Below are 10,027 nucleotides of genomic sequence, written 5' to 3' on the forward strand. Positions count from 1 at the left end.
ATGAAAACAATTCAGAAGTAAAACCTACAGCATACTATAGGTTTTATAGACATAGACACCCTTGTAAAATAAAGATTCTATGCAGTAGTTATGAGAGACTAAAACAAAACCAGTGTTAATAGTCCAGAAAATTTTAGATTCCTTAAGTAATTAAGAAAACTTCCTCAGGAGTTGTAACACATAAAGTACACAGTGCTACACTCAGAAGCACGCTTGGCACAGACAGACTCTCAAATTTAATGCAATTGATCATGATGAGATGATCATATGAATCATAAGCAAATGGTTAAAAAACAGCTCTAGTGAAAAACCAGGACAATATGTAATTCCTCATGCTTATTAGAATGCCTATCGTGTAGCTTACCAACAAAGAATATTACGTGAAAGTATATTAGAGGAATGTAAAGGTAAAGCAAGGTTTATGTACATTTTTTTCTGAAGCTCAGAATAGACCAAAAAAGTAAAGGAATGAGCATGCTAAAGAGAAACTTGAATTTTCCATTATTACAAGAAGGAAGCACATAAAAAAGGAAGATTAGAAACATCTCACTGTCATCTCAGAAACCAAGATACACAAAAGTAAAGTACCTTCAGATCTTCTACTTGGAATCTGTTTTCCATAAATGCATCTCATTTAGAAAAAGCAGCCAATGTTTTGGCTCTTAAGCGTTACGGTGATTTCAGTCCTAAAGATGTTTTGTAACTGCACAGGCATTCCCTGTCTGATAAAGGCCCTCAGACATCTCATTGACACATAAGACTGGGTCCATCAATTATGACCCACAGTATGGGAATCAGAATGTGTAAATTAAGATTTTTAAAAATGGGAGTTTGCAAACCAAGGTAAAGCAAATTAAAATGGCCCAGGACTCTGATTTTCCCCTCAAGGCCACAGACAGACTCTTGACTCATGTATCCTTGACTTGTTTGCAGGAATTTAGGCCCCACCAGACATGCCACCTCCTGACATGAGCACATGGACTCCAGCCTCAGTGGAGTCAGAAGGCTGACAGCTAACACTCCTGAAAGAGTCCCCTGTCACCTCACCATGGACCCATCAGAACAATGCCACAAGCTCATCGCACATCCTGCAACCCTTTCCCATAACCTTTAAAAGCCCTTGCTTATAAGCCAATAGTGAGTGCAGGGCTTTAAGCTTTAGCTATCCATTCTCCTTGCTTGGGGAACACCCACCTTCTTTCACCACATCCCAATGGCAGGGTTTGGTTTCACTGCTCATGTCAGTGTTTGACTTTGCTGTATGTGGGCTGAGTGGAAACAGGTTTGTTTCATTTGGTAACAACTTCACCTTAAATGGTTTTAAGCAGCATGCAGTAGGTGGCATGAAGAGAAAAGACATCATCATATTTTGATCTTCTAAACCTGATCCATGAAACTTGCTCATTCTAATAGTTTATCAAAACAGTTATATGTTCCCTTGGTTCATTTATGTATTTTTTAACAAATACATTCGCACAAAGGTCTGGCAAAGAACATATTCGTGGATGAAGATAATTTTTTAAAATTATGATCAACACTAATTCAGGAGAAATCATCAAGCACAATGATAATCCCATTTAAAAATGACAAGCTACAGGGGATATTAACATATCGATAAGTTAGCTTTTCGAAAGCTAGGAACATTAAAGAGTACTAAATTCTGGTTTGGCATCAATAAAATAGAACTCAAAATAATATTCTGAATTTTAATGTACTTAAACTTCCACTTTTCAGTGGATCTCAATTACTTTAATGTTGGAAAAGTAACAATGCAGGTGAGTGAAGGGACTTATTAGGGTGTGACTTTTTTTCTCTTTGCCTCAGGTTGCAGGGAAGACTGGCTGGTCCCATTTCTTGATATGAATTTTATGACTGTGAATATGATGCTGAATTGGGATTTCTCTACAGAAACAATCCTGAATCAAAATGATACAGAATAATATACAGTTAATCCTTAGAAACCCTCAGTGAATGAGGAACACTGCACATTAATTATTACAGGGTCAGATCTTTAAAGATGATTCACAGAAGGGCACAAAGCTCTAAGAGCTGGCTCATTCCTCACTTGATGTGCTTCCATAAAGCATTTTAAATTCACAAAATATTATTCTTTCTGGGCACACACTATGCCCCAGACCCTGGAGCTATTATATAATCTAATTCTGGTCTTTCATAACTGTTTTATTGTATAGATAACACCAGCCCTATTTACCTTTCTGAGAAATTTTATATAACACACATTTTTTAAAATGTTACAATACTATATGAGAATTTAATAAAGAAAGCATTTAGGAATATGATAGAAAATGGGAGGTTCTGTACTCACTCCTTATAGAAACATCCAGAAGAAATCATGGCAAAGCCCCCTCTGCAGGTGTCAGGACCCCGCACGGGAAGCATTTTCCTCCTGGTGGACTGGGCTCCAAGTCATCCCAAAGTTGCAGCCCAGACTCCTGGGTCCTGTAGATGCAAAATCTCAAGTCTTCACTCTAGCAAAGATACCAGAGTGCACAGGAGGAGCACACGTGCTCAATGCGTGCCACAAAAGGCAGGTTCAGGCATCCCATAGCTCAAACATAGTCACTACTGATGATTGGGCCCCTTCTTAGAAGTCCTGGTAAAGGGCTCAAATTCAATACATGGATTATTCAGTGAAAATATATGGTTAAGTTCAAACAGAAATGGAGCCCATTGTTCTGTGCCCAGATGGGATTTTACATATATATCATAAACTTAAGTTCAAAGTGAGCATAAAAATTTCTGATTTTCAGTCAACCATTAACATATGATTGGTATATGTAAGAAAGAGTATCATTTATATCCACCAAAAAATAAAAAATGCAAAAATACAAATGCTCAAATATAAATGCAACAATACTTGTAGATCTCCAGGGAAAAACATGTGAAACATTTCTGAGAGCAATGAAAGAAAAAACAAAACTGAAATATACTGTCCATGACAAAAATTCCATTACTAAGATGTCCATTTTCCTCAAATTGACTTAGAGACCCCAAGTAATCCCAACAATAACTTTACCACACTATCTTGCAGGAATTGACAACTCATTTGAATACCTGTTCATCTATACAATGATAAAGAAAAAGTTGAACTCAAATGTTAAAATTTCAAGCTTAATTGCACAGCTACAATAATTTAAGGAGCATAGTATTTAAAATGAGTACACACAGGGACTCTCTTGTCCCCTCCTGGTGTGAGGCAGGAGCTCTGTCCTTTCACTTTATCTCTAAATAAAAGCCTATACCTTGCTCTCCTACCTTGAGTGTTTATGAAGCTCATTCTTCGGCTTTGTGAACAAGAATCCCCACATCAGAGTGACCCAAAACAACAAGTCTCCTAACCACAAAAGCACTGACACCTTCCCTGCCATGATAGAAACCAATGAAGAAACAGAACTTGACAGCCCTTGATTGAGACTTCATGGTAATTGCCCAAAGCAGCAATTGCATCCTAATGGATCCAGAAGATGACTGAGAAAGTAGATTTTGCGTTGCTATTAAAAATTCATCAAACTACCAAACTTCTAGAAAAAAAAAATAACAGAACGGTAATCAAAAAACTACCAAAGAACAAAACCCCAAGGCCAGATGGATTTACCTCAGAATTTTATCAGACATACAGGGAAGACATAATACCCATTCTCCTTAAAGTTTTCCAAAAAATAGAGGAGGAGGGGATACTCCCAAACTCATTCTATGAAGCTAACATCACCCTAATACCAAAACCAGGCAAAGACCCCACCAAAAAAGAAAACTACAGACCAATATCCCTGATGAACGTAGATGCAAAAATACTCAACAAAATATTAGCAGAGCGGATTGAAAAATACATCAAAAGGATCATACACCATGACCAAGTGGGATTCATCCCAGGGATGAAAGGATGGTACAACATTCAAAAGTCCAACAACATCCACCACATCAACAAAAAGAAAGACAAAAACCACATGATCATCTCCATAGATGCTGAAAAAGCATTTGACAAAGTTCAACATCCATTCATGATAAAACTCACAGCAAAATGGGAATAGAGGGCAAGTACCTCAACATAATAAAGGCCATCTATGATAAACCCACAGCCAACATTATTTTGAACAGCGAGATGCTGAAAGCATTTCCTCTGAGATCGGGAACTAGACAGGGATGCCCACTCTCTCCACTGTTATTTAACATAGTACTGGAGGTCCTAGCCACGGCAATCAGACAAAATAAAGAAATACAAGGAATCCAGATTGGTAAAGAAGAAGTTAAACTGTCACTATTTGCAGATGACATGATACTGTACATAAAAAACCCTAAAGACTCCACCCCAAAACTACTAGAACTGATATCGGAATACAGCAAAGTTGCAGGATACAAAATCAACACACAAAAATCTGTGGCTTTCCTATACACTAACAATGAACCAACAGAAAGAGAAATCAGGAAAACAACTCCATTCACAATTGCATCAAAAAAAATAAAATATCTAGGAATGAACCTAACCAAAGAAGTGAAAGACTTATACTCTGAAAACTACAAGTCACTCTTAAGAGAAATTAAAGGGGACACTAACAGATGGAAACTCATCCCATGCTCGTGGCTAGGAAGAATTAATATCGTCAAAATGGCCATCCTGCCCAAAGCAATATACAGATTTGATGCAATCCCTATGAAACTACCAGCAACATTCTTCAAAGAACTGGAACAAATAATTCAAAAATTCATATGGAAACACCAAAGACCCCGAATAGCCAAAGCAAACCTGAGAAAGAAGAATAAAGTAGGGGGGATCTCACTCCCCAACTTCAAGCTCTACTATAAAGCCATAGTAATCAAGACAATTTGGTACTGGCACAAGAGTAGAGCCACAGACAAATGAAACAGACTAGAGAATCCAGACATTAACGCAGACATATATGGTCAATTAATATTTGATAAAGGAGCCATGGACATACAATGGTGAAATGACAGTCTCTTCAACAGATGGTGCTGGCAAAACTGGACAGCTACATGTAGGAGAATGAAACTGGACCATTGTCTAACCCCATATACAAAAGTAAACTCAAAATGGATCAAAGACCTGAATGTAAGTCACGAAACCATTAAACTGTTGGAAGAAAACATAGGCAAAAACCTCTTAGACATAAACATGAGTGACCTCTTCTTGAACATATCTCCCCAGGCAAGGAAAACAACAGCAAAAATGAACACGTGGGACTATATTAAGCTGAAAAGCTTCTGTACAGCAAAAGACACCATCAATAGAACAAAAAGGATCCCTACAGTATGGGAGAATATCTTTGAAAATGACACATCCGATAAAGGCTTGACGTCCAGAATATATAAAGAGCTCACACGCCTCAACAAAAAAAAAACAAATAACCCAATTAAAAAATGGGCAGAGGAACTGAACAGACAGTTCTCCAAAAAAGAAATATAGATGGCGAACAGACACATGAAAAGATGCTCCACATCGCTAATTATCAGAGAAATGCAAATTAAAACTACAATGAGTTATCACCTCACACCAGTAAGGATGGCCGCCATCCAAAAGACAAACAACAACAAATGTTGGCGAGGCTGTGGAGAAAGGGGAACCCTCCTACACTGCTGGTGGGAATGTAAGTTAGTTCAACCATTGTGGAAAGCAGTATGGAGGTACATCAAAATGCTCAAAACAGACTTACCATTTGACCCAGGAATTCCACTCCTAGAAATTTACCCTAAGAATGCAGCAATCAAGTATGAGAAAGATCAGTGCACCCCTATGTTTATTGCAGCACTATTTACAATAGCCAAGAATTGGAAGCAACCTAAATGTCCATCGATAGATGAATGGATAAAGAAGATGTGGTACATATACACAATGGAATACTACTCAGCCATAAGAAAAGGGCAAATCCAATCATTTGCAGCAACATGGATGGAGCTGGAGGGTATTATGCTCAGTGAAACAAGCCAAGCGGAGAAAGAGAAATACCAAATGATTTCACTTATCTGTGGAATATAAGAACAAAGGAAAAACTGAAGGAACAAAACAGCAGCAGAATCACAGAACTCAAGAATGGACTAACAGGTACCAAAGGGAAAGGGACTGGGGAGGATGGGTGGGTAGGGAGGGATAAGGGGGGGGAGAAGTAGGGGGGTATTAAGATTAGCATGCATGGAGGGGTAGGAGAAAAGGGAGGGCTGTACAACACAGAGAAGGCAAGTAGTGATTCTACAACATTTTGCTATGCTGATGGACAGTGACTGTAAAGGGGTTTATAGGGGAGACCTGGTATAGGGGAGAGCCTAGTAAACATGATATTCGTCATGTAAGTGTAGATTAGTGATACCAAAAACAAAACAAAACAAAACAACAAAAAAAAGGGCAGTTCCTCTGTGGTAACCTCCAATGAGTTCTACACAAGGGTATAAAGGGCATATAAAAGTGTAGGCAAAGGGTCTGTTTGTGTTTATACAGAAGATCAAAGCCTAATTGGGCTACCCCGAAAATGAACTAAGATACGATATGAAAGAGAACTTCCAACATCAGCACTCTCTGGAAGACTCATGCCAGAAGATGATCATCAAAAAACCCCAACAAAGATCCACGCACTGCTACAGCTGTAAATGCACTCATCCCACCAACTCCTGGACTTGCCATGGGAATGAAGGAGATATCTAAGCTGGCCTGTGCATACAGTAAAACAACAAATTTGACTGGATCTATACTGTTGGAACTCAACCAAGAATTAGGAGAAGTGCAAATTGTAGCGCTCCAAAATCTTACAACTACAGACTATTTACTGTTAAAAGAACATAAGGGATGTGAACATTCCCCAGGAATGGGTTGTTTTAATTTGTCTGATTTCTCTCAGACTGTTCAAGTTCATTTGGACAATATCCACCATATCATAGATAAGTTTTCACAAATGCCTAAGGTGCCTAACTGGTTTTCTTGGTGTCACTGGAGATGGCTGGTAATTACAGGTATGCTTTGGTTATGTAACTATACTCCTATTATGTTAATGTGTGTGCGCAATTTAAGTAGTAGCTTAAAACCTATACATGCTGAAATTACTCTACAAGAAGATATGTCAAAGAAATAATCAATCTTCCCATGTTTTCTTCCGCCTGCTACTTCTATAGCTTTTCTTCTTCCTTCCTAATTACAACCCTTAAATAGAATTCGTGCCTCATATCAAATTTACCGAGTATCATAATTCTTCCAAGTGGTAAAGATACCTCAAGACAAATGCTGGGCATAGAAGCTACAGGGCGTAAATATGCAAAGAAATAAAAAGCTAACCATTTCAAACAATAAGGCTTCTCTCTCACTTACCAACTTCACATTTCCCTGTATGGCCCCAGAAGATGACTGGTTAGCCAGAGACGGGTAAGATTCCTCAAGGGAGGAACAACCTAAGACAGGCACAGTCGCAGGGGGGTCATCAGGTGAGAAATTGGGGATCAACAGAGGTGAGGCTTAGAACCTCACCCCCCCTGTTCTGAGAGAAATCTTCTGCATACGTGGATGTTTTATTGCCCTGGTCTAGCTTGGATTAACGCATAGTCTACAGGCACACACCTGATCATCTACATTTGCTCTCTTACAACACTAAACTATGTTTTCTACCTTTATCTTGTATCTACCTACCACTTCAGCATTTTATTAAAAATAATAATAATAAAGAGAGAAATGTGGTATCCACATATAAATCAAGTATAAAAACTAAATGAGTATTCATATTTGAACTGACTGTTTAGAGTTCATAATGCATGAGCAAAACCAAAAGTTTCTGTGATGACTGCCCTTGTACTGTTCACTATGTAACTTATTCATTATGTAAGAATTTGTTCTCCATGTAAGAACTTGTTTGTTATGCCTCAGAAGATTGGAGACTGATGAAAATTAGGCTTGGGGTAGATTAATGATTGTGCATTGAGCATTGACTCCCCTATACAGAATTTTATTGTCGTTAACAACCACTTGATCAATAAATATGAGAGATGCCCTCACAAAAAAAAAAAAAAAAAAAGGACAGACTTCCGATGGTAAAATAAATTAGTAACCAGGATGTAATGTGTAGCATAAGGAATATAGTCAAGATATTGTAACAGCTTGGTAGGGTGATAGCTGGAACCTAGAATTATGTATATAAATGTTTTATCACTGTGTTGTACACTTGAAACTAATGTAATGTTATACTGTGCGTCAACTACCCTTCAATAAAAAATAATTATCTAGAAAAAAAAAATTTACAGAACACGTCTTATTAGTTGCCCTGTTTGTTATCTGTGCTCCAACAACAAGGATCCTTCTGGCTGCAAGTGGGTAACAGACTTGCCAAGCATGTTACTCCAATTTCAGGAGGCAAGCAACTTACATATTAGATAGTTATAAAATGGCACTAGATTAAGTGAACAAATTGTATTTCCATTCTACAGTATTATCCTGATCTGTAAACCTGTCTTCTTCATTAGCCTGAATATTTTCAAACACCTAAAACTCAACTAGTTCTAATCATTTGCTTTACCAGTCAAAACAAAATGTGTGCTTGACACCCTCCATTTTAAAAACCCAGTTGCCTTGATGTTGATGTCTAGAAGAAAAACCTACCAGAGGTTTCCACAGGTCATTCACCCTTCTATTGGGCAGGTGTGTTTAGATGAAACTTCTGATTTAAATGTCAAGCCACACTATAAATTACACTTCTTTCTCCTGATTAATAAAATAAATACATATATGAATACACACAAATAAATGAAATAGAACAGAGTTCACAATTGGACCCAACAAATTACAGAAACTTGAACCTGGCCAAAGAAATGAAAGCACTTCCATACACAAAACAGGGCCTTTAGACTTTAGTCTTCCACTGTCTTATTTAGAGTTCACCACCATCAACAGATGGAGACAAGGCAAAAGGATGGCCATGTGTAAATGAACACAGACAACTCAAATCAGAAAGGAAAGAGAAGTGACAACTGACACCACAGAAACACAAAGGACTGCAAGAGGCTGTTGTAAAAAACATTACACCATCAAACTGGGAAACATAGGAGAAAAGGTAAGCTCCTAGAAATGCACAACATTCCAAAACTGAACCAGAAGAAATAGAAAACCTCCACTACAGGTGGGGCGGAAGATGGCGGCGTGAGTAGAGCAGCGGAAATCTCCTCCCAAAACAACATATATCTATGAAAATATAACAAAGACAACCCTTCCTAGAATAAAGACCAGAGGACACAGGACAATATCCAGACCACATCCACACCTGAGAGAACCCAGCGCCTCGCGAAGGGGGTAAGATACAAGCCCCGGACCCGCGGGAGCCGAGCGCCCCTCCCCCCAGCTCCCGGCGGGAGAAGAGCAGGCAGAGCGGGAGGGAGACGGAGCCCAGGACTGCCGAGCACCCAGCCCCTGCCATCCGGGCCAGAGTGCAGGGCGCTCGATACTGGGAAAACAGGGCAGCAAGAACAGTGAGCAGGCACTGGAGGCTGGGCGACAGAGGACATAAGAAAAGCGTGCGACCATTTTTTTTTTTTTTTTTTTTTTTGCTTTTTTGCTGCTTTGTTTTGGCGAGCGCTGTTTGGAAGTCTTAAAGGGACAGGGACCCCAATATTAGGGAAACAGGGCAGAAAGACCGGTGAGCAGAGGCCTGAGGCTGGCACCGGAGAATAAAGAAAAACGAACGAACACCTTTTTTTTTTTAATTAAAAATTTTTTTTTTTTTTTAATTAAAAAAATTTTTTTTCTTGTTTTTTTTTGTGGTCATTGTTTTGTTTTGGCGGGTGCTTTTTGGAAGTCTTAAAGGGGCAGGGCGGGCCACTTAATCCAGAGGTAGGGAATCCGGGATCTCTGGGCACCCTAACCCCTGGGCTGCAGGGAGCAGGGAGGCCCCTTACGGAGATAAATAGCCTCCCAGCAGCTCCTGCTCCAACGCGACTCCACCATTTTGGAGTAGCTGCCCGAGCCAGGCCACGCCCACAGCAACAGCGGAGATTAACTCCACAGCAGCCGGGCAGGAAGCAGAAACCC

At 39.2% G+C, this 10,027-nt stretch overlaps 1 long non-coding RNA gene across 1 annotated transcript; it reads right to left on the bottom strand.

Moving 5' to 3' along the window:
- Nucleotides 1-1,564: 1,564 nt before the first annotated feature.
- LOC130683758 (uncharacterized) lies at nucleotides 1,565-8,853 on the bottom strand. Its single transcript, XR_008997624.1, has 3 exons — nucleotides 8,606-8,853; nucleotides 2,327-2,460; nucleotides 1,565-1,916 (listed from the first exon to the last, which is right to left on the bottom strand). It is a non-coding gene; the product is annotated as an uncharacterized LOC130683758 (long non-coding RNA).
- Nucleotides 8,854-10,027: the final 1,174 nt, after the last annotated feature.

Source organism: Manis pentadactyla, chromosome 5 (assembly GCF_030020395.1).
Source record: "Manis pentadactyla isolate mManPen7 chromosome 5, mManPen7.hap1, whole genome shotgun sequence".
Lineage (NCBI taxonomy): Eukaryota > Metazoa > Chordata > Mammalia > Pholidota > Manidae > Manis > Manis pentadactyla.